The sequence below is a fragment of the Rousettus aegyptiacus genome, unplaced genomic scaffold (genome assembly GCF_014176215.1).
Source record: "Rousettus aegyptiacus isolate mRouAeg1 unplaced genomic scaffold, mRouAeg1.p scaffold_m13_p_3, whole genome shotgun sequence".
Taxonomy (NCBI): domain Eukaryota; kingdom Metazoa; phylum Chordata; class Mammalia; order Chiroptera; family Pteropodidae; genus Rousettus; species Rousettus aegyptiacus.
The window spans coordinates 266,902-292,241 of NW_023416306.1; the positions used below are offsets into that span (position 1 = coordinate 266,902).

Below are 25,340 nucleotides of genomic sequence, written 5' to 3' on the forward strand. Positions count from 1 at the left end.
CACAGCACAGAGACCCCCGCCCCCCCTTGGCCACAGAGCACTGCCCGGCGTGCATTCTATCCAGGACCCCTGCTTCGGGCACAAGTGTCTGGAAGGTTAACGCTTCACCTGCCACACACACCTGAAGTTTAACAGAGGCCAGAGTCTCATCTCAGAAAGAGTTCGACATGAGCCTGACTGGAAGAGCACGGCCACACACGGTGACACGAAATGCGTCCTTCGCACTTCGGCCGCAAAGGGTCTCTGCCCCGCCACTCGTTTCCTCAGGGGTGTGGCGTGTGCGTGTGTGCGCGTGTGCACGCCACCGTCACGCACTACCTACCCGACAAGCTATCACGAAAAAGAAAACTCTCCAGACACCGTTCTCTGTGCTGAGTGTGCACTTGCCAAACCGCCGTCCTGACTGCGAGGGTGACCTCGCCTTCACGCTGCAGAGCCGGGGGCTGTGGACGGGCCAGCCCTTCTCCTCCGGCAGGGCGTGCCCTGCGCACGGGGCTGTCCACTGACTCCTCTCGCGGCAGCCACGTCACAGCGGCCAACGGACTCGGCAGACGAGAAGGGCCTTCTCGCCCTCCGATGGAGATGTTTTGGTTCCAGCCAGAGCGAGACCGACGTCAGGTCCCGACCTCCCCCCCCCCCCCCCCGCCGCGTCCTGCTGCAGCCCTGCCCGAGAGCTGGGCCAGAGGCGCCTCGTCCCCTGCAGAAGGGTGCCGACGCCGACGCGGGACTGGACAGGGCGCGGCTCCGGCCCAGAGGCCTTCGGGGACGCAGTGCGCTCTGTCCACCCCCCAACATTAGACTGTTTCCACACACCAGTTTCCTCAGCTATCAAAAGGCGTGGGGAGGGAAAGGGTGAACCCTGTCAACAGTGGACGGGTCTCTTTTTCACTCTTTTGTCTTTTTATTTTTCCCTTTGGCAAGAAAAAGTAAGTTAGTTCCTAAACGTGGAAAGCAATTAACACCCAAAGTAGCCCCAGAATTTCCATTTCTGGGACCCTAACATGCAAAGCGAACTCCCTCTCTGTTTGCCACATAACCCTTAGCTGGCCCCCACAGAGGAAGGGACCGGAAGTGGGCGACCTCCTCGCGGCTGCCTCTCCACGCTCCCGGGGCTACTGTTCCCCAAAGCCTCCAGAGCAGCGCACAGCCCAGCACCCCCGTCCCGGCGACAGTCCCTGGGAGGCAGGCTGTGTCCCCGCGTCGGGTGCTGACGAGGCGGTGGCGTGAGCGAGCTCCGCGAAGACGACGGCCGGGAAGCCGCCTCAGCCCAGCCCCGGGCACAGGCGGGGCCCGCGGCCCAGAAAGAAGCCATCGCTCTGTGCCCCTGGAGACCTGCTGGCCCCCAGGAGGGGCTGCCAGCGGCCGCCGTGTGGCAGGCCAGGCCCCGAGCTCCAGACCGGGCACCGAGCGGCGCAGACAGCTGGGACAGCCCTCGCCTCCCGCCTGTGCCTCCTCCAGGGTCGCAGCAAACTCAGTCCAGGCCTGGCGCTCGGCGAACTCGGGCGCCGAGGCCTGAGCCGCACGGCCTGGTCTCCCACTCTGGCCCCAGCTCCTCAGGGGCCCGCAGACGGAGACAGCCACGACCAGAACAGGCCGGCCAGAGGGGGTGTGTCCCGAGGCCAGCGCCTGGGAGCGCGACCCCGCACGGTCTCCTGAGTCGGCCGACCCGTGGTGAGACGGCACGTGTGTGACATGAACAAGCCGAGGCCCTAGCCCGTCGCCCCTCAGGCTCCCGAGTGCACACAGAATGACTGCCCAGCTGGCCGCTGACCCAGGCCGGGCTGCTGGCACCCGCCTTCCATGGGGCCTGCGCGGCGGCGCCTCGCGGGGGGCGTCCCCGTGCCTGTGCAGGGTCGCGAGCCAGCAGGATGCCGGGGAGCACTGCCTGCACTGGGCACGCGGCCGCGAGCGCCTGCAGCCCACCGGAAATCTGAACGTCTCCCTGGCAGACGGGCGCAGAGCAGGGGCAACGGGGCTGCCAGGACGCCGCGGTCAGCGGTGTGACCGCCCGGCGCAGGCCCACGCCGGCCTGGCCACCCCGGGCCCGGCCTGCACCGCCGAGACTCGGCGCACCACGGCGCACCTGGTGGAGCCCATGCAGGTCCGCTGACATCTCGCTCTCGCGCCCTCATCACCGACAAGATCCTTCGCCGTGCAGCACGGGGGAGTCGCCCGGTGCGACACCATGCGGTTTACCTGAGGTTATCAACACAAAACGGAGAACGGCTCCACGGCTCACAGGGACGCGGGCCCTGGAGGACCAGTGACGGAAGCGCGGAGGCGGGTCACGGTTTCCTCACCGGGGCGGTGGGCGACGCGGAGCGGGGAGACTGCCAGGGTGACAACCCGCCACCGCGCTGGGGTCCTGACGTCAACCTGACAACTGCAAAGTGACATTCTGACCCAACTGGAGGAAACCGTGAAAAGGCTTAGTTAGATGGTACCGAAAAATTTCTGTAAATTTTGTCAGGTATAACAACAACATCGAAGTTATACGAAAATGTCTGCACTTTTTTAAGCTACACACTCAAAGTTCAGAGGTGAGAATTTCATGACACCCACGGTATGCTTTAAGGCACCTGAGCAACCAAAAAAAGGAGGGGGCGGGGGGAGAGGAGAGGAAAGGGACCAAGTGACAAAATCCTGACAATTATCATGGGATTTTAAGTTGTCTATTTTTGTACATGATGGAAATTTAAATTCTTCATAAAATTCTAATGTCAAACTCAAGCTAAAATACAAAAGACGTCTGGTTCGGAGGAAAAGTGCCCCCAACACCCCCCGGGCCAGCGCCAGGCGGGGGCCAGTGCGAGGCCCCCAGCCAGCCTGGGCCTGGGCTGCCCGACATGGCCTTACGTTCCTCGTGCCTGGGACGGCCACAACGGTCCAAGCCCCACTCGGGGACCGCGAGGAGGCTGCGGGAGGCTGAGAACTGCGGGCGCCTGACAGACGTCGGCCATCGGTCCTGCCCACGACGCCCAGGAACTGGACCACAGGCGCCTTGCAGCTTTACCAGCGCCCCGCCCGCCGGGAGCCTCCTCTGGGCCTTCCGAGCCCTCTCCCCACCCCCTGCCCAGCACAGCAGCGGAGCCGCCCCCCTCAACAGCGGTGGCCACTTCCTTTGCTAAAAGCCCTGGTACCACCTCGCTTTTTGAAAAACTCAGTTATCCCCAGTCCCACAAGGAGGGACGCGGTCCAGAGCCCCAGGAGAGAGGCACATCCCCCCCACCCCCAGCCCGCCCCGGCCACGCGTCCACTCCCTCATCGGCAGCTGCCCCCGCCCCGAGGGCCCACGGGCCTCCCCGAAGCGGAGCGCCACTCACTGCCAGACACACGCGGGGGGCACAGGCCAGGAGAAAGTGCGGGGTCGCCGCCCGCCTCCAGACGCAGCTCTCACATGGAGGGGCTCCCTCCATTTCCCCTGCTGTGGGAACGCCTTTCTGAAGTACAGGAGGACTTGGCTGGGAAAAAGCTACGGTGAAAGGCCACGAGCACCGGGCAGCGGCACACGCGACCGACCCCGGGGCCACCGGCGGGGGGGCCCGCCTGGAGCAGCGCCCTCCGAGCCTCGGGGCTCACTCGGCCTTCTCACTGGCTCTTCAACGGAACCAGAATTTCCTGTGAGTCTCAGTAAACATGCTTCACTTACATTTCGGGGCGAGACCAATTTTAAAAGCTCCCACGTGAGAGGAGCAAGGGGACAAACGACTGGGCGGAGCAGACGGGGAGCTGGTCCCGGAGCTGGTCCCGGCTGCGGGGCGCCAGCCCGTCACAGCCACCACCGCGAGATGCCACCTCCCGCCCCCCAGGGCGGCCATCATCAGACGGACGGACCACAACGAGTGTGCGGAGTGTGCGCGAGGATGTGGAGAACCCGAAACCCTTGTGCACTGCCGGCGGGAATACGAAACGACGTGGCTACGGTCGGATGGCTCCTCAGAAAGTTTAATAAAAAATTACCAAACGACCCAGCAATTCCCTTCCTAGGGACAGACGCCAAAGAACGGACAACTGGCACCCAGACACCTGTACAGCACGATCACCGCAGCCCTATGCGAAGCAAAGGGTGGGAAAAGCTCATCTGTTCCTCGACAGATGAGCAAATAAACAGGGTGTGGTACATACAGACGATGGACTGTGATTCGGCCAGGAAAAGGAATGAAATTCGGACACATCCTACAACACGGATGAACCTCGGAAACATCGTGCTAGCAAGCCCAATACGAAATGACAAATCTTGTGTAATTCTATTTATATGAGATGGCTAGATGGATGGAAGGATGATGGACGTATGGTGGACGGGTTAGTGGGAGGCTGGGTGGGCAAATGGAGGGATGAATAAACGGGTGGATGGATAGGTAGGTCGACGTCTACACCGGCAAAGTCACAGAGACAGGAAGGGGAAAGGGGAAGTTATTGCTTAACGGGCACAGAGTTTCTGCGAGGGCTGATAAAATGTTTTAGAAATAGCAATGATGGTTGTACAGCATGGAGAATGTACCTAATGCCACCAAAAAGTACACTTAAGATGATAAAAATGTACGTCTATTTTATCGAAATAAAGAAGGACGGGGGGCGGGGGAGATGTGCGAACATAACCTTACGGATGCAGTCACGCGCCTCTTCAACAAACCAGTGACGGGAGAGATGCACGTGCGACAGTGAAAGCAGAAAACGACGTTGGCAAGAAAAGGGGCAAAGCGTGACGGAGCTGACGGCAGGACGTCACGTACTTCCTAAGACACTTGTTAACGTCCCGATGGCGATGGCTACACCACGCTCAGTAAAGAGCGTCTCTGTGAGGAAACGCGCCAACACACTCGGGGCGACGCGGCACCTGGCAGGCGACTTAATCTCCAGTGGCTCCCAGAAAACCGTCCATCACACTAGCAACTTCTCCATTGTTCGGCAGCATTTCAAAAGAAAGGGAAACGTTTTGTAAACAGAAAGAATGCAACACGCTGTGTATCTCCCGTGGGTTCGCAGACCCTGCATGAGGCTGAAGGGAGGGGCGGGGGGGGGGGGTCCACGCCCGCCTGAGGGCGGCAGGCAGAGCACGCAGGGCGGGGCGGGGCGGGCGGGGCGGACCCTGCCTGACAGGTTTGATTTTCAAAAGAGAAATTCGTTATTGCCATATAATTTGGGTTTTTAGTTTAAGGAAAATTAGGGAAACTTTTGAAGTGAAAATTTCCCATAAGCCACCTATTCCAACATTGGGGGTAAACTTCCCAAGGTTTTCAGTGCAAACGTAAAGGTACGACTAACAGACCAGACGCTGGGGCACCACGGACACCGCGTGAGCTGCCAGTGGCCGTCTTTCTGTGGCCGTGGGAGCAAACGGACCCACGCCGTCGCAGCAGAGGCTGCGGAGACCCCGCCGTGAACTGCCCCCGACAGCACCCACTGTGGGGACACTTGGGCACTGTCCGCATCTCTGGGCCACGAACGACCTGGAAGCAGTGTCTTCATTTCACATACTGCCGTGTCTAGTTCTCCGGATATTTCTCTGGGAACAGCCACTAAAGAAGGGACGAAGCCCACAATTAAAGGCAGCCTCTTTCCCTCCCACAAACGATGCGTCACGTGCCTCCGCAGGGCTCCTAAACTGAGGGGTCTCTCTCCTCCTTTTTTTAAACTCAAATCACTCTAAAGCTATCTTGAAAGAAAGACCGCAGACCCTTTTCATGTTAATGCGTGCTACAGCCATTAACCGGGGCACCGCCGGTCCAGCTGTGAGGGGAAGAACCTCTCCCCCTGCCCAGCCCCCGCTCTGCAGGGGCCGAGCCCACCGGTCTCAGGCCGACACGCGGCCATGCTGAGTCACCGTCTCGGGGACCGCGTGTCCTAGACACAGGCAGACTCGTCCTGCCAGCTGCGTCCACACACCTAAGGAGCTGACAACCGCTGAACCTGGGCAAAGACACGGCCCATGAAACGGACACCAAGTCCACCCACTGAGCTGACCCTCAGCATCACGAGCTCTGAGAAAACCATGAGGCATGCGGACCTCCACTGCTTGTGAACTCTGATGGGCCAGCGAGGTCCCAACCACGACACTACGTAAATGAGACGCTTTCTGACCTCCAAGGCCCAGGCAACATGCCATTAGCCACGACCTGCCGTCCTCCCATGACAGGCCGGCCGGCCGGCACGTGATGTCAGCTGGGTCCCCGAGCTGAGCAGGCATGGGCACACACGCTGCCTGGCCTGGCCCGGGCCCAGGGACATCCGCTCTCTCCACTGGTTAGGATTCGAAAAGGATAAAAGTCAATTTGCTCAGTAGAGAAAAATATCACGACCTCTTGGACGGCATAAATTTTCTACCAAAAACAACAAAAAACCAATAATTACATATAAAACACAAAAAGGTTGATATCGGGAAGAAAAAGTTCACTTGGAATTTTTACCTTTCTCCAGTTTTTAAATGTTTGATAAATCCCAAACCCAGCAACCACGTTAGACGGTTTTCACCGTTTCGACAGCTCCCTGCAGCGTACAAACGGGGGCCGGACGCACACACGGCAGGCCCTGGGGTCACCCTTCCGCCCCAGCCTTGGAGTGCAAACGTTCCAGCCGAATGAGCCAAACGGCCGCAAAGGCTCGGCAGTCCCGGGGACGAGCAAGCCCTGGGACAGACGAGCGGGATGAGTGTGTCCCACACACTGGGGCCCTCGCTGTGAGGCTGGGGTCCGAGGAGGACCGGAGGCAGCAGGCACGTGCCAGACGTCAAACCCACGGCCTGGACGCGGGCCCCCAGGAGCTGCCGGCAGAGCGGGGAACCCGAATTCCCAGGAGGAACGTGCCGATGTCACACACGCATCATGCACAGTCGAATCCAGCTCCTCGGGAAGACCAGCAGTTCGAGACCAAAGCTCGCAGGACGTGTGCGTGGACACTGCAGAATCCTGGCAGAATCCTTCAGATGAACGCGGCTCCGGGACCCCGACCCGATCCCCGCGGGCCGAGGCGCTGGTTCGCATATGGCAAAAACAGTGGCAACGCGGCACGTCTCTGACCGGACAAACAAACGTCCGCATGTCCCTCACACCGAGGGCTCTCTGTGAACCGGCGACGCCCGACTTCTGGCTATTGTCCTCCACGGCTGCTGAGAAAATCTGACGAAGAACAATCTCATGACGGCGAAATGGTGCCATTTTAAAAAAAACGGCATTTCACGCAGCGTGCACAGTGCAATCTGCCCTTCTCAACAGACCGCTCCTCCTGGCACGACTCGGTGTGCGCACGGTGCCGCCAACAGCACACGTCCCCAAATCCCGAGTGAAGGCTTTTAAAACACCTGGTGGGACAGGTAATTATACTGATCGGTCACAACATGACTCTGTGAAACAAAACCTACTGCTTCCTATGAAAATTCTAAACTTTTTCACTGAATGTATTTATGAGACAAGAAACAGTCCCACGTAAAAAACAAAGCCATAACACAGGATGAAGGGGCATCTCGAATCAGTAGGAAGAGAACAGGGAATGGAGCTGTCACGGAGACGGCTCGCTAACCGCTGGGGCTAAAAGGTTACATCTTAAACATAAATCAATGAGCGAATGATCAAATACAAAACAAAACCATAAAAGCGCTAGGAGAAAACATGTGACAACCCTAAAGCGAGGAATTCTTAATTCTGAGCATAACACTAAGACCAGGAATCACAAAAGAAAAACTTTACAGGTTTAACTACCAAAACATTTTAAACTTCTAAGTGGCAAAATAAACTTTAAAAGACAAAAAAATATATGCAACGTGTGCAGTTAAGTGTATTAGATTTAATACTGCAAATCAATTTTTTAAAACAAGCAACAGGAAAAATGGGCAAAAGAATTCAGCAGGCATTCCCGAACGGCCAGCAGGCACGCCCCCACCAGCAAGGGCGGGCTGGGGAGCAGCGTCGCCAGGAAACAGAGCGAGCCAAGGACATTACGAGCCTTCGAGAGGTATCAGCAAGTGACTCCGGCAACATGTACGAAGAATGATCTAGCCACGACTGAGTGGGATTTAACCCAAGAATGCGAGGCTGGTATAACATCTGAAAATCAAATAATAAGAGACTACGGGACAAAGCCTCAATGACCGTTTCAACAGATGCAGAAAAGCACCTGACAAAATTCTTCCATGAGAAGAACGCGCATCCTGACACAGAGCGTCTATGACCAGCGCCTAACGCTTCCCCGTGAGCCGGAGAGCACGCCGAGGAGGCACGGAGGCGGCCCACGCCGGGGGCCCTGGCCCTGCAGGGGAGGCGCGGTGGGCACCAGACGACACGGAAACCCCCTGAAGCTCCGCGGAGGCGAGCGCCCGGCACGTGTGCCGCTTATGGCGTGCGCCGTCGTGGGCTCGGCGCGCGCTGCCTTTCCACCTGCCTGCCCACTCGACCCGAGAGGGAGGGCCGCTGCGGACCGCGTTCGGAAGCGCGGCGGCGCCGTGCTGCTCGCGCAGGTCGCGGTCGCCGCAGGCGCCACCGGCTGGCCCTGAACAAAGCTGCCCTCATCCGGGCACCAGGCTCTGCGCCTGCGACGCCCCCCACCAACTCCACTGCTGTCCCTTGCCCCAAGCTGAACCTCCCCTACGCTCGCAGGTGACAGGAGCAGCCTGTGAACTCGTGACCTAACTGCGCCCCGCCCCCCGGCCCAACACCAGTCCAAAGGTGACCATCGCAGCATGGCCTGGGAGGGCGCTTCCTCGAGCCAGGCCAGGTCGCAAACCACGGCCGCTGGCCAAATCTGGCTGGAGCCCCTTCTTCTACTCCCCCCCGGCTGATAATGGGTCTGGGACTTCGAGTGATAGAAAAAGAATGCGCGTTAGAGACCCCACGTGGCCACACACCTAGCTAGCCCTTCACAGGAAGAGTGACCACCCCCGAATCTAGCCCACTGATCGTCAAGTCCAAAAACGTCCTGCGTCCTGTCAAACACGCAGACGTGCGACCACGTCGGCACCCTCAGCCTCCTCGGGTCTCCGGTCGCTGAACGTGGTCCAGGCCGCGGGCCTGCCTCCTGGTGCGTCATCAGGAGGGGAGCCCCAGAAACAGGCTTGGATGTGCACGGCTCTGCACCCCAGCACGCAGCACACTGGGCGCACGTGTCCTCTGTGTCTCTCTGAAGAACACACGTTAAAGTGACGTGGTGCGGTGTGCAGCCCCTGAAGACTGCGCCGCGGGCCCCGAGCGGGCCGGGGCGTGGGCGTAAAGACAGGCGGGGGTGGGGGACCACGCAGGGAGGAGGCTGCGCGCGGGGGCCTGCCGCCCTGCAGTGAGGGGCTCGGAGCGGGGAGGGAGGAGGGCCCGCAGCCTGACGGCGATGTCCTCTGAAGACGCCAGTAAAGGTTCCAGTCCTGGGCCGGGCCTCCAGGCTCCCAGAATTTGCTTCTGAAAACGCGCTGTGCGAAGAGACTGATGGGCCCACGAGTGACAGACGCTGGCTGTCGTCACGGCCCTGCCACTGCCCAGCAAACAGCCACTGCTCTGAGTCCCCCGCTCTCCCGCTCAGGGCCGAGGCCCACGCCCTGTGTGAAGCGACCGGGTGCTTTAGGGCTTCCATCTGTCACCCGTTAGTGGGAACTCCAGGCTCTGTTCCAGGACAAAAGAGCCTTGTGCCCTAGATGGGCGGCTCCAACCGCAGTCTCCTGGGGACAAAGGAGGCAGCAGAGAGGAGCCACATACTCGCCGGCCCACCCCGTGTGGCCGTGGGGTCACCACACACACACACACACGGACTATTTTCCCCTGTGGGTGGTGTTGCCAGATTCACGGCAGCGCTGTTGCTGTCTGGCCTCTCGACTGACACGTACTTTTCAGTCACTACCAAGAGAGAAAGAGCCTTAACTTTTTTTGGCGTGAGAAAGAAGTTTTCGGCGCACAGAAAACCACTGGCTATCTTGGCTACAGACTGCCCAGGGCAGGGCCTGGGCCGCGGGCCTCACTGCATGGTGCTGGTGTCCAGCTTGTCTGGAGCAACCTCAGGACACCGTGAGGCCGCTGCGCCGCCCAGGAGGCGGGGCCTGGGGCGGGGCCACAGTGGCCCGACCTGGGGCCAGAGCCCCAAGAGCCACCCTGGCGGCTCACCCAGCACAGGTCTCCCCTGACAAGAAGGTGGGACCTAACGTGAGACGGGACAGAGGAGGAGCCCCCCGCCTGGCACCATCCCGACTAACACCGCGCCGGCGCAGGGCAGCGGCAGAGTGCGTGGGGCGCTGCGCCCCGGGAGCGCACGGCCGACGTCGGCCGCTCACCAAGGCTGTCTGCGCTGTAACTGCCGGCGAGAAGGGCCCTGCACCGCTGAGGACCCACCCTCGGGGAGTGAGGCCGCGCTCGGCCGAAAGGCAACGCCCTCTGCTAAGCGTTGTGACTTCAAAGCAGGTCATCGTGAAGTGGCAAAAGGCGGTGCCTGTGAACACGCAGTCCCTTGCTCTCAGGACACCTCCGAACAGCAGCGGGCACCGGGGCTCAGCAGACAAAGGCACCACCTGGTGGCGGGGAGAGTGCGTGCAGGCTGCGTGCAGAAGGCCACGTCCCGACCCCGACAGCGGGCTGCAGAAACCCGCGCGTGACGCTGCCCGGCCGCGCGCCTTCACGCACGGGGGCGCGCACGCTCCTTCACAGCGCGGGGGCGCGCACGCGCGCAGCGGGACTTAATTCCAAGCGCGCGCCTGGGCAGAAAGGCTGCGCATGGTAAAGAGACCAGAGCAGTAGGCCACTTGAAAGCACATGACACCACACGAGACACGACCCCATCCGCGAGGCTGCTCTGCGGGGTACAGGGGCCTCACGACCTCATTCGGTCCCATGCTACCAGGTCCACAGCACACGGTGATGCGCAGAACCCACCTCGCAGTCCCAAGGCCATCAACTCTAGAGAAAATGAGAAAACAGAAAACCTCAAAACTGTTACTACTTCTTTAAAAATAATAATAATAATAAACCATTATATTTTAACATAAACATTTTTATGAAAAGTATTTTTCAAAACCACAAAAAGGGACAACAGTGGCATTCTTTTCTGTTTGCAAATACCTTTTCTGGCTTAACAGTGCTGGATCCTCACACGTCCTGTGTTCAGTCTATGGCAATGTCACATGTCACAAGGCAGCCTCTAGAAACGTGCTCTATACGCGTGACAGAATGAGAAGGAAAAAGGCAATGATGCTCTGGCATCCGTGTGCAGACAGTCTGGCCACGCGGCCCTGGGAAGGGCCTTGGGGACCCCGTGCTATAGTGGCCGGTATAGAGCAGAGGCTCGCGCAGCCTTGCTGCGTGCAAGGACAAGGGACCGAGCAGCATGGGCTGGCACTGAGGAGCAGGGAAGAGTGGGGCAGTGGGGCAGGGGGCGGGGCGGGGGGGGGACAGGAGGCCTTGGGGCAGCCATGGGCGGGGCTGCGGCTGGCCCCAGCACTACAAGGGCACAAGAGCACGATGCCGTGTTTGGTGGAGTGTGAGCTAAACTCGGGGCCATCTGCCCTTTAGATTTTTACTGTTTTTATGAAGTAATGAGCATTCGTCAACCCTATAAATTGAACTGCATACAAACGCAGGTTTCTATCAACTATCTTTAATTATTACATGTTCATTATAAAAAACTTATTCCCTAGAACAAGCAATTACAGGCAGGAACCCCTCGCTGCTCCACTATTTAAACTCTGCAAGGGACCCACAGCCAAGCACAGCCCAGCGGGGCAGCCCTGGGTCGGGAATGAGCAGCCACACTCGGCTGCAGGCCAGACTCACCCCCAGAAGTCCTCAGAAGGGAGGGGGCAGCAATCCGAGAGCGGAGCCGGAGACAGTCCCAGGTGGTCCCTGGTGGGGAGGGAGAGCCAGGCCAGCACCAGGGGGGCGCCCACCTGCGGCACGGACACAGCTTTGCCAGGTTTGGGACAAGAAACCAGAGAAATGGAATGGAAGCTGGTGGCGAAGTAGGATAAAGAAAAGAAGCTTTTTAGCGACGGTGGGGGGGTCGGTGGGGGGGTCGTGGAGCAGCCTTAGATGGGGCCTGGGCCACGCCTGTGCGCAGGGGCTGGGGCACTAGCTGGGAGGGGCCTCTCTGAGGCCCAAAGACGGGAAGCAAGGTCCTAGGGGAAACGAGCTCAGAGGAGGCAGCGTTGCAGGTGGGACAGGAGACAGGTGTGAAGGACACAGAACTCACATCCTTGGACCTGGCTCCAGTCACGCTCTTTGCTGATTCCCACAGCCTCTCAACTAGCCCCCAGTCCCTGGGGCGACAGCCTCAGCTACGCCCGGGGCCTGCTGCGCCCCAGCCCTCACCAGCTGACCCCCGCACCTCCCACCACAGGGTCAACACACTGGTTTTCCTTCCTCTTCTGAGTCTTCGGTCAAAAATTACTTTCACATAAGGAATAACAAACAGGGTAGATAAACTGAACTTTTATCAAAACTAAAAACTTTTGTGCTTCAAGGACACTATCGAGAAAGTGAAAAGTCAATGCACGAAATGGGGGAAAAAATATCTTCTCGTGTTAGTGTCATGGAAAGTATTGGCATTATTCATAACATCAGGGAGCAGAAATAATCCACACGCCCGTCCCCTGAGGACTGAGGGGAGCGTGCTCCCGCCGTGCCGTGGGCGAGGAGGGAGCTGTAAAAAGGGATGAGGCGCTGGTGCCCGGGAAAAACGAGCAAGACCTGAGAACCGTGAAAACGGAAGAGGAGGGAAAGAAACCGGTCACGAAGGGCCACATGCTGTATGATTGCATCTATACGAAAAGCCAGGAATCTGCAGAGACAGAGCACGGAAGGGTGGCCGCCAGGGCTGGGGCCGGGGAGCTACCGCTGGTGACACGAGGCTCTCTGGGATGACGAAAACGTTCAGGATCCTTTGTGCTATTCGATGACAAACCAAGTTCCCAGGTGAGTATTCCCGTATACAACAGGGAAGCAACGCAGGATGGACAGGCGGATGGCGGGTGGTGGATGGAGGATGGACGGATGGGCAGGTGTGTACGGGCGGGCGGGCGGGGGGAGTGGGCAGCTGAGGCTGGGTGCAGGGAGGGAAGCAGAGTCTTCTTCAGGAAGGAGCCGGGAAGTCCTGTCAGCCGTGCTCCTCGCACCGGACGACTGCCACTCACTGCCACCCCCCTTCTTCCTGCCTGGCTGCAGCCCCCACCAGCCCCACCCCTTCTCCAAGGCAGGAAAGAAGAAATGTGTTCTTCAGAAGTCTACAGAGTAAACACGAGCTCTCCACAGCTCTCTCTCTTTTTAAACACAAGCCTGTGAAATGAAAATGCGTCCGAGGAAACGGACCCACGGGGTCCCATGTGCCGCCTGCTGCAGTTCTGAAGAGCGCTTGGCCTGCGGGTGGCCCAGAGGGACAGGTGCTTCTCTGGGCTCCGTGAGACACACCAGGCACCATGTATTCTGCCTAAGACGTGTCCCTACAAGCTTTCAGATGCCAGAAAGGCCAAGGTGTTGTGATAAACAGCGTTAACAGCTTACCTTTCCTCCCCTAAGTCTCTAAAAAGATAAAATACTTGACTGAACATATTTTTAATTTTGAAAACTCCCTGAAACGTTTACTTCACTTAAACTTTCTCTTTGGTCATGTTGTTTTTTCTCTTCGTGCCACAACCTACGGACAATTCATCCTGCTTCAAGCAGAAGACACAAATCTTCTAGCGCTAAAAGGGAGCCCCCTCTCTAAAACTCTTAGTGTGAAAAGCCAAGGGCTGCCGGAGCTGAGGCCTCCCCGGCCTGCCTCCCACCTGCCCAGCCCGGGCCCGCCTCCGTCTGTACCTGCCCAGTCGCCCCCTCTACCCCGCCGGCTGAGGGGCAGGAGGCCAGAGCCCGGGGGGCAGGGCGCCCCTCTACAAGGCCCGGGAAGGGCTCCCCTGAGGGCGTTCTCTCCTCCCGCAGGGCTGAGCTGCTGACACCGCGGCAGTGACGCTGCATCACGGGCTCGAGCGCGTCCCGTCCCTGGTCAAACGGTGCCCTCGGACCGCCACCATCCGCCACGGCCAGCCACTTCCCAGGGCCCCGTCCACGGGCAGACACAAAGGAGCCGTCCCCATTGTTCCCTCTTCCTCGGCGGCTGAGTGGAGTTTCCACCCTCCCCGGGCAGGAGAGCCGCTCCAGGACCTGCGGCCCGTGGACCCAGGGCCTGTGGACCCAGAGCCGTGGCCCTCGCCAGGCGCCCGCGGCTCACGCCCTGGCCGGTTTCCCCAGGGCTTCGCCTGGAAAACCCACAGGGGGGGCACTGAGCCCTGGGTCTCCGCGTGTCTCCACTGTCCCCCTTTTCTACCATTCCAAGGCAAACAGGCCTCCCAATGACCACGCCCACCAGAACACCCCGCGACCCGGACGGCCCGGTGCGCGAGGCGCGGCCTTGGCCCAGGAGCTCCAGGTGGGCGGGCGGCACGCCCGGCGCCGGCGGACAGAGGGCACTGCGGCGACACAGCCGGCCCCTCCAGCACCAGGCCGGCCCCCGGCCGCGCGCGCTCTCACCCGTGGGGCCCCCGCCGTGCTCCCCACCACCAGACGCTCCCGCTGGGGCGGCAGGAGGAGACGAGGGCACGTCCTTGCTCAGCAGCAGCTCAGCAAAAACGCTGCTTCGTCATCGGCCTACCTGAAAAGGTCACGAGCTGCTTCCTGCCAACAGGGACCAGGCCTTACCCGGTTTTCAACACAGCAGCTTTGGGGGAACCCGCCCCCCCCACTCTTAGGAGAGCGCACTCGCAGGCGGCAAGGCATCAACGCAGGGTGCTGGGTGGGGAGGAGGAGGGGCCGTCGGCACGACAGAGCCCCCACGTCCCGGGCCCGGCCCCAGACGAGGGCTCCCAGGCAGACAGGGCTGACCAAGGGACGACAGCACCGCGTGCCACGTGCCGCAGGGGCTCCGGTGCCTTCTTCTGCCTGGTGCAGCTGCCCGCTGCGGCCACCGTGCCCCACACAGGGCCACAGGAGCCCGTTCCGCTCGGCCCTTCCTCAGTGGTGCCCACCAGGCGCGAATGGCGGGAGCCCGGGACAGGGACCTCCCAAGCCACAGCCCACGGTGTACCCACGACCTTCAGATTCACAAACGTTTGAAAATAATTCACATTTTCCCCGAAGGAAAGCCCCATACATCTGTCTTCATCCTTCTGCAGAAAGTGCACACAAACGGTGCACCCCTGAGGGCCTCCTGGGGCCAGCTCTGTTCAAAAGATACTGCTCAGCAAAACCTAAGAAGAGTCTGAGGTCACGTCTAAGGGAACAGGAGTGCCGTCACCTAGGCCCATGTGACAGTCACAGAAGCAAAGCAAGAGCCGCCATCTGGCCTAGTGTAAGCACGCCTGAGGTGGGGGGGCTCAGCCCAGATGTGGCCCTACATGTGGCCCCCCCAAACATGTGTGCCCACCCGCAAACGACCCCTGAAGGAGAGAGACCCTTTATAGTTGTGCCAGCCCTCGAACCACAACCAAGCTGGAGCTCTTAATACAAAACAATAAATATTTGAAGTTCTTTTAAAGGAGGCAATATTTTAAAAATAGCGTCTCAAGGTTTCAAGGTTTCAAGGTTATCTGAAAGTCAGTAACGTTAACCTGTCTATGTAAAACTCTTCTGTAACACACCCCCCAACTGTGTCCTTTTGGCTGGATGCTGGCCTTGGCCCTGCAGACCGCGGCTGAACCCGAGAACCGGCAGTGGGAGAGGGTCAGCCAAAGTCCAGCGAAGGCGAGTGAGAAAAGGAGTGACGAGATGCTCCTCGTCCAGACCCTGAATTCCACGCGCCCAGAGCAGATGCCGGGCTAGAAGTCTGAATGCACAAAACACAGTGCCAAGGGATCCCCGGGCAGTCCTGAGCCGGCCCGCCACGCACACAGAACACCCCGCCTCGGCTCCCTCCCCCCAAAGGCATAGAGCACAGAAAGGCAGCCAAAGGAAGATGAACGCAGATGCCGATGAGAACGTATGTGGCTTCACGCGTCATTAAGAAAACGCGTTTAAAGCAACAAAGACAACACCATGACGTGCGAGTATAGATACACAGGCAATTCTCAACTGCTGGTGCAATAAAATTAATGAAACCTCTTTGTGGGCAACTTGGCGATGTTCATAAAACTTTAAAACATACGTACCCGGGGAAGAGCACGTCTTCGGTTCACTCTGACACACTTGCAGAAGTTCTCCAATTCCCCGCAACGGGACGCTCCCTCCAACTTCCCTCAAACGGTGCTTCGGCTTCCCAGCACACGCCGAAGGCAAGGGGTGAGGGCGCCCGCAAGAACAGAGTGCCGTGGACATCGGCAGCTGTGCTGGCGAGCTGGGCAGAGCCCTCCAGGTGGAGGCGCGGGGAGCACGGGCCCCGATCCGAGCGGCTGAGCACAGCCAGGAGGCCCCGGGCCCAGGGCGGGCGAGCCGGGGCCAGGGGCGGAACATGGCTGGCGGCTGAGGGCCGGATGCCAAGCAGGCGAAGGGCGCGGAGCCCCAGGAAGGCGGCACGCAGCGCAGAGACACTACGAGGACACCCAGGCCCCTGGGCAGGGGGCGCGGGGCCGTCGTGAAGCAGGCAGGAGGCGAGCGCAGACCCCGGCGACAGCCCGCTGGCTGGTGGGAGAGGTTCCCGTCGTCAGGGCCCATCCTCCACCGATGCTGCCGGCCATGGTGACGAGTGGCCACAGCGCAGGCACAGAGGCCAGCGGAGGGCTCGGCACCCCTCGGCCCTCCAAGCAGCCCACACGTCCCGAACCTGGAGCGCAAGCAAGGGCGAGGCTGGGGTCGCTCACGGCGAGGACACACAGCACGGGGGGCAGGACGGGGCCCAGGCACTCCCGTACCTGGAGGCCAGGCCCAGGAGGAGGGCCCAGGTGTACCAGGAGCCATAGCAAGCCTGACCATCCCTGTCTGCCTGCGCCACTGGGCCAAACACTGTCAAGAGGTCTAGCGAGGCGGCGGCTGAGGGCCACCGACGGGGTCGGCGGTACCCAGTCAGCGGTGCCCTGCTTTCGACGGGCTCAGAGGGCAAGCGGTAGGTCCCAGAAACAGCGAAGGCAGGGTGAAGCCCGGGTGGGCAGGATTTGCTTCACAGAAGGGTCAAGAGGCACATGAGCACGAGCACCCCACGGTTTCAAAGCCACGACGGCAGCGTGAACGTTTGAGCTGAAAGCGGGGGGCTGCCGGGTGCCCAGCTCCCCCGCACGCGCCACGGACTGCGGCAGCGCAGGGCCGGCCTGCTCCCCAACTACTGACCACCCTTCCGAAGCCCTCATCCCCTCACCCAGCGCGGGAGACCCCTCCAGCCTGCCGCTCGGTCCCCTTACTCTTTAGCCCTCTTTCCAAGGGGTGACTCCCCCTCCCCCCAAGAGCACAGCACTGTCATCCCAGATGGTCCCCCGGTAGCACCCCGGAGATGTCCTTCAGGAGGGCAGCGCGGGCCACAGGTGCTTCTGCAGTGTCCCAATAGGCACACCAGCAAAGCAGAGGCAGGGCTCGTTCACGTGACTAAAGCTTGCTTAGCCCACACGTATCCGAAACGTTGTCATTTCTACACGTGACCAACAGAAAATAATTAGAACCAAAAGAGAAATACCAACTACCCTGAGTCTCTGACATCCGGCGTGCGCCACGCACTCACGGGACACCTGCTTGTGCAGACACGTCTCAAGGGTCCGAACACCACACGGACGACGGCAGCTTGCTGGAGAGGGCGGCCGCTGTCCCTCTGGTCTGCACGTGGGCAGCAGCAGCCAGCCTGAGAGTCGCTGTGGAATGTGCGCAGCAGACACCTGCGGTCCCGGGCTGCGGCAGGTGGACAGACAGGAGGCCGGCCCTCAGCCACCCCCGGGGTCAACGCTCCTCCTCGCTGCTTCCAGAACACTTTCTCTTCTAATAGCAGCTACCGCGTGGCGTGGCCGCATGCCGTTCCCAGAACTAGACACGGGCCCTCCGGAAAGGCCAGGCGCCACGTTTATTCTCACCTGGCCCCAGCTCGGAGGCCAACGACAGAAGACATTAAATAGTTGCTATAAAAATAAACAACGAAACCAATGAATGAATAAATGGTTCCTATCTTCACTTGGAAGTCAGTTAATTTCAAGAGGATTCACCCTGAGCTACCTTCTCCCACTCAAACCAAAAAACACAAAACCTTAAGCCCATTCCGGCTCCTTCTCCTTTTACGTTAAGGTACGACACCTACCGATCACCTGAAATGTGTCAAGTGTTTGGGGGCAACTAATAAAAGCTAAAGCCCTACCTTCAGAGAGTGTATGGCCGGGCCACAGAGACGACAGTTAACGTAATGACAAAGAAATCTGGCCGTGGTCCAGGAAGTCGGAGAGCTGGCCGGGAGCAGGGCACGGCGGGCCTGGGGACGCGCCTCCACGAGGATGCGCTCGGGTTTCTAAATACACATAAAAGTCACGTGAAATCCCAATCTCAGCACCTGCACGGGTGGCACCCACGGCCGGTCTGCAGTCGCATCCGCGCTGTGACACAGAGCTCGGCAATGCCAGGCGAAGGCACCCCACACGGTGACGAGGCTTGGCTGTCACCAGTGCTCACCCGGAAAGGCGCGGCAGGACGAGAACGGTGGACTCTGGATGCTGAAAGCCGTGCTCTCCACCCCCGATTACTGTCACTGACCCAGACGGCAGGCTCCGTGTTCAGGACCGACCCTTCTGCGAGGGTGAAAGACGTCGACCTTACCGACGGGGCGCTCAGCACGGAGCTCACAACTGACGGCCAAGCGGCATCGGGAAAGTCGGCAAAGTTCAGCAAGCTCCACAAACGCCAACAAGGTGACCGCCAAGAGCCCCCCCCCGGACACAGCACGAGCCGGCGGCTGGCTGCAGCCAGAGAAGCGGCTTCTCGGCAGGAGGAAGCCCGCGAGACCGACAGCCGAGTCTCGTCGGGAACCATGCCGGCAGAGGTGGCCGTCCGCCGAGCACGCCGTCGTTCCGCGAGTGGAGGGGAAGTCGAGATGGCCCAAGACAAGCGAAAGGAGACGATCTGTCCCGGCAGACCTGCCCAACGAGAAACACTGAGGAGGCCCTCCAGGCTACGTGAAAGGGCGCTAGTCTGCACCCGAAATCCACATACGTAAACGCGCCCGGAAAGGCCGTCGCACCCGTGGAAACAGTCAGTGCGTGAAAAGCAGGGTACGTGTGTTTTTACTTACAACTTCTTTCTGTATGATTTAAAGGATGGCTGCACGAGGCAACAACCGTAAGCCTGCGTGGACGATCGCACAACACAGATGTGACCCGTAGGAAAATAACAGCAGGGGGTCCAAAAAAACCAGAGATACAAAGGAGCCGATGTTTTTGCATGCCATTTTAATAAAACTGATATTAATCCAAATGAGGTTGTTATAAGTTAAAATATTAAATAGCAACCCTCAGGGAAACGATTAAAAAATAGTCAATAAGGAAATTACAATGATACACTAGAAAAACACCTATAACTCAAAGTTATGGAGAAACAAAGGGACAAAAACCTGAAGCCACAGAAAACAAATACCAAACAATGCAGACCCTACCTTTTCAGTAATTACATCAAATGCACATGGATTAAATACTCAAGTTAAAAAGCTGAGACTGACTAATGGGTAGGGAAAATATGACCCCACTGTGTGCTGTCTACTAGAGACGCACTGAGATTGAAAGACAGAGAAAGCGTAAAAGTCCAGGAAAACACACGCAATGAAAAGAGAAACCTCAGGAGAACGTGAGTGGCTACGCGGCTGTCAGACGGAACAGCCCGTCTCACAAACGAGAACTATCGCTAGAGAGGGACATTCCATCATGACAAAAGGGTCAAAACGCCAAGTAGAAATAACTATAAACATCCACAAAACTAACGACAGAGCCTCAAAATGCAAACACTGACAAAGCTGAAAGAAAAAGGCAACTCCACATTAATGGCTGGAGATTCCAAACCCCCCTGTCGGCAATGGACAGACCAGCTGATAGGAATGCTCGGGCCGCAGGCCAGCGCGCCTGGCGCCCCGAAAGACACGGCGCACGTCCGGTCCCGGGCTTACCACACCCTCTCCGGGGCAGCCCGGTCTGTGCCACTCCAAGTCAACGGCCACACCGCCCGGAACACGCCCCATCCCGTCTGATCTCGGAAGCTAAGCGGGTCGGGCCTGGTTAGTACTGGGATGGGAGACCACCTAGGAAGACCACGTGCCGTAGGCATAAAAAATCAAAAAAATAAGGGATCATAAGCCGACGAGGTCCTTGCAATCTGTGAGGTCAACCAAGGGTTGCCTCGCCTAAAAAATAAAAAAATTAAAAATCACCTAACAAACGCAAACAAACTGAAATTAAACCACGTGTGACCTTGACCACAATGAAATTATACTAAAAATCAACAAGACAAGGAAATCTAGAAAATACCTAAACCTTAAGAAATTAAACAGTACACTTCTAAAAACCCATGGGTCAAAGAAATTACAAGGGAAAATAGAGAAAATATTTTGAACTGAAAAAAATATGAAAACACGACATTTCAAAATTTAGAGAGTATGGAAGCCTGAAGTCCCAAAGCCAGGTGCCCGCTGGGCCCTGCTCGCGCTGGTGGCTCTGGGGGAGCCGCCTGCTTGCCTCTGCACTTCTGCCCTTCGCCAGCAACCCTGGGCCTTCCCTGGCACGTGGACAAACCCCTCCGACCCCAGGGCCGCCTTCCCCGAGTGTCTGTGCCTCGCCTTCCCTCTGGGCCGCCAGCGCCCACAGGCATTCTCTCATGCTGACACCAGATTCAACTAGGGGCCCACCTACCCACGCACAACCCCAGCTGAACTCACCGCAATGACCCTATTTCCAAACGAGGCCACATTCCGAGGTAGTGGAGGTTAGGACTCCAACATATCTTTTTGGGAGACACAATTCAGCCCATAACATGGCTAAATAAGAGCTTTAGGAAAATGTATCACTTTAAATTCCTGCATCAGAAAAGGAGAACTCAAACCAGGATCCTAAGCATCCACCTTAAGTAACCAGAAAATAAGCAAACTCAACTCAAAGCAAGCAGAAGAAAGGAAATACAGAGTCGAGTGAAAATACATGAAATAGAGAATTAAAAAAAAATAAGTAAAAACAAAATCAAGTTACTTCTTTGAAACTTCAACATAACTCACAAACCTTTGGCTGGACTGATCAAGAAAAAGAAGACTCACATTACTAAAACCAGGAATGAAAGATAAATATTACTACTACCCTCTGAAGAAATCAAGAGGATTATAAGCGAATACCCATAAGCAACTGTATGCCAAAAGATATCCCTAGAGAAACTGAACGAATTCCTAGAAAGACGCAAACACCAAAAATGACTTAGGAATAAATACAAAATCTGAACACCCACAACAAGAGATTAAATAATCAAATAATTTGCAACAAAGAAAAGCCCAGAACCAAATGGCTTCACAGGTGAACCATACCAGACATTGACAGATCACCAATCCTTTACCAACACTTTCACAAAAGAGGAGACACTTTCTAACTCATTCTGCACACACAAAAAAAACTTATAGACACATATAGACCTTATGAATACAGATATAAAAATCCTCAACAAAATACTAGCAAACCAAACACAGCATGACATGAAAGGGTTGGATACCATGACAAAATGGATTTACTGCAGAAATGCAGTTGATTCGACATATGAAAATCAATATAATATACCATATGATGAAGGACAAAACCATAAAACCATATGATCATCTTAACAGATACAGGAAAAACATTTAACAAAATCCAATACTCCTTTCTGATCAAAGCACTCAACGAAGGAGGATTAGAAAGGAACTTCGTCCACCTGATAAAAGGCATCTACGAAAACCCAAAGCTAACATACTCAATGGCGTAAGGCTAAAAACATCGCCCTGAAATAGGAATAGGGGTGAGGGGCGGGGGGCTTTCACCACTTCCAGTCGACATTTCACTGGAGGTTCTATTTAGAGCAATTAGTCAAGAAAAAGAAATAAAAGGTATGCAGAGTTGAAAGGAAGAAGTAACACCAGCTCTATTCCCAGATGACATGATCTAGTACATGGGTAATCCAAAGGAATCCACGAAGAAACTATCAGAGCTAATACACAACTTCCGCAAGGTTGCAGGACACAAGATCGACATGTAAAAATCAACTGTATTTCTACTTACTAGCAACGAACAATCCAAACATGAAATTAAGAAAACGATTCCATTACAAAAGCACCAAAAAGAATACTTAAAGTCATACTTGTCAAAAGAAGTGCAAGATTTGTACATGAAAATGCCGCTAAAAGGACTTGAAGACAAATACCTGAACACATCGTGTATTCACGCCCTGGAAGACTGAACACTAAGATGGCAAGGCCCATAACTGACCTACGCATTCAGCACAATCTACCAAAATCCAGACGGCTTTCTTGCAGATGTTGGCAACTTGATCCTAAAATTCCTAAGGAAATTAAAGGGACCCAAGTGAGCCTAAAAAATCTTTAAGAAGAACAAAGGGGGAGGCCGCACACTTCCCCGTTTTTCTTTGTTACTTGTTACATCGTTATAATAACAAAGATAAGGTGGCACAGAAAATGGAGAGACGTAACAGACCAGTGGAGAAGACCTGAGAACCCAGAAGTAAACACTCACGTGTATGGTCACCTCGTTTCAGCGAGGGCACCAATACGGTTCGGTGGGAAAAGAGCAGTCTTTTCCGTAAGTGGTGCTGGGCCGACCGGAAAGCCACGTGTAAAAGAATGCAGGTGTACTCCGACCTCGCAGTATGCACGGAAATCACCTCAAAACAAAGACCTGAATGTTATAAAACCCTTAAAAAAAACCCTGAACTTTGTGACTTGGATTAGGCGATTAAATATGACACCAAAGCACATGCAACCAAAGGAAAAAAATAGAAAAACTGGATTTCACCAAAACTTTTGTGCTTCACAAGACATCAAAGAAAAATCGGAAAGCAAAAAGACAGCTTCCTACAAGGGGAAAAAATATTTGCAAATCACATACCTAATGAGACCTGAACCCAGAACACCAGACGCTGCGGTTCCGGTCCCGCCCACCGCAACAGCACGAGCGTCGCGACGAGGCGGGCCGTGGGCGTCCTGCTGCGGAGCGCGGCGCGCCCGCCCGCGATCGCCTCTCACGGTCAGCGGCAGAGACACAGCCGGGGTCAGAACGCGCCTGTGAAGAGGACGTGCGGGCCGGGCTCGCGAGGAGGTGCTCGGCATCACGCGTCGTCATCACAGCGCAAAAGGAAACCACGTGAAAAACCGCTTCGCACCCCCGGGGCCGCGACCACACATGGAAGCCTGATGACGAGGGCCGATGACGAGGGCCGATGACGAGGGCCGATGACGAGGGCCGGTGACAAGGGCCGATGACGAGGGCCGATGACGAGGGCCGGCGGGGACGCTGGTGCAGCCGCCTGTGGAAACGCTGACTTGCGGCCACCATGTGACCGGCAAGTCCGAGCTAGGTATGTACCCAAGAGGATGTGAAGCGGAGGCCACGCCAACACCTGCCCTCGAATGCGCGCAGCAGCACTGCGCACAGGACACGAAGCCGCGCCGGCCCCAGCGGCCGCCGCCTGCCGAGCGGGAGGCCACGTGCTACACGCGCCGCGGGGCGCCGCGCAAAGGGACGGAGCGGTGGCGGCCGCGACTCGGCCGCACCTTGAGAACACCATGCCAGGTGGCAGGGGACGGCCGCGAAAGGCCACCGAGCGTGTGAGGGCGTCCACGCGACAGGTGGAGGGCGGGCGAAGCCGCAGAGGCGGCCAGGGGCCGGGAGCGGAGGCTGGGAAGGCGTGCTGCCGGGGCGGGGGTCCCTCGGGGGTGACGGCGCGCTCCGGAGGGAGGCGGTGGGGATGCCGCGCGGCTGGGAACACGGGGCCAACGCCGGCTGCACGCCTTAAACGGCGACGCTCATGGTGCGCGAATCGCGTCTCGGGAGAAGGAAATCGTGCGCGCCGGGCGGACGGGGGCTGTGGCGGTGACACCGGTCAGTGCGAAGACCTTTCAAGATGGAACACGGAAAACTGGCTCCCAGACCAGCACTGCCAGGCGGGCATTTCCAGCAGACCTGCACGACGGGGAACACCACTCTGAACCCCGACTGCGCGAAATGCCATTCCTCCAAAAGCTCCAGCCTTCTGATTAGCAGCTCCGTATCACGGCGGGAGAAAGCAGTCAGTTACGAGCGTTTTTACTGCTGTCAATGAAAATCACGGAACCGACTGTGCTTCCGGGGCCGGCGCGCAGGCCGGAGGCTCAGCACGCAGCCAGCAGGGGGGCACGTGCCACCTCTGCGCTTGGCCCCGTGAGTCAGCCCGACCCCTTCCCCAGCTGCCCCACCGCGTCGCCATCACAGAGGAGGGACATCGGCCGCCTCCTGGAGGACTGCGCCCTCGAAGCCACCCTGACAGGGCGGCCAGCAAGCCCTTCGAAGATGCAAGCCCGACCAAGTCACACCCTCCCCGAAGCCCGCCCCGTCCTTAGGATGGGGACAAGAATCCGAGGCCTGGGTCTAACTGCGCTGTCAGCTACCCCCGATGGCTGCAGTCCCATGTGACACCACGCCCTAAGAAGGCGACAGAGGAAACAGCCACAAAATACCTAAATGAGCGGTCTCAGAATGCTAATCCTCATACCTGTTCGACTGTCCACAAGTCACACGGCTGACTCCCACACCCCGTCTCGTCTGACTCACAATCACAGGGCAGGTCGCGCTCGCTGCCATCGGGCCCCTTCCCCGTGGCCGCTGGCGCGCTCGCCCACTCTGCATCTTCCAGGAGAATCGGGGCGCACACCTCTGATGTGCCCTCTGTGCTTTTTCTGGACCCTGGAATGCCCTTCCACGGCCCCTGCCCACGCGCATCTGGACAGAACTGGCCCCACACTGACCGGCCACATGAGGGCGTCACACAGGTGATGCGGAAATGAAATGAGATGGGGCCGCGGAAGCGCCCCCCAGGGTCCCCGCTACGCGCCACGTGGCCAAACGTGAGGATGGGCTCCGCTCCCGTCCTCAGGCGACACGCCCCTCGAGCTCTTGCTGAAGTCCTCCTGCCCGCCCGTCCTTGAGCTGGCTTCCTCTGGCCCCACAGCGCGATCTCGGGGGTCTAGGCCTCAAAGACCTCTTCTGACCCAGGTGCAGGCCTGGCCTCTCTTCCTGCCCAGCAGTGGCGCCCAGAAGTCCAGCAGGCGCCTCCAGCCTGCCATCTCGGGGAGTGGCAGCCACGCCGCTCTGGGGCTCCCGGCCCGCGCCAGCGCCCCCTCTGGCTCTTCCTTCCAGCAGCCCGAGGCCTGTCAGCACCTCCCCCGGCCCCTACCTCGTCCAAGCTCCCGCCCGCCCCTGGGCTTCCTTCTGTGTGTCCCCAATGTCCTCCTGTGCCCACTCCTACCCC

At 58.0% G+C, this 25,340-nt stretch overlaps 1 protein-coding gene and 1 pseudogene across 1 annotated transcript in view; one reads left to right on the plus strand and one right to left on the minus strand.

The window, feature by feature from the left end:
* The window catches only part of EHMT1 (euchromatic histone lysine methyltransferase 1), an 80,760-nt gene extending 64,484 nt beyond the window's left edge, over positions 1–16,276 (minus strand). The window contains exon 1 of the mRNA XM_036239249.1: positions 16,073–16,276. The gene's annotated coding sequence lies outside the window, so the exon portion shown is untranslated. The remainder of the gene's footprint in view (positions 1–16,072) is intronic.
* Positions 16,277–20,016: 3,740 nt separating this feature from the next.
* LOC118601286 lies at positions 20,017–20,134 on the plus strand (annotated as a pseudogene).
* Positions 20,135–25,340: the final 5,206 nt, after the last annotated feature.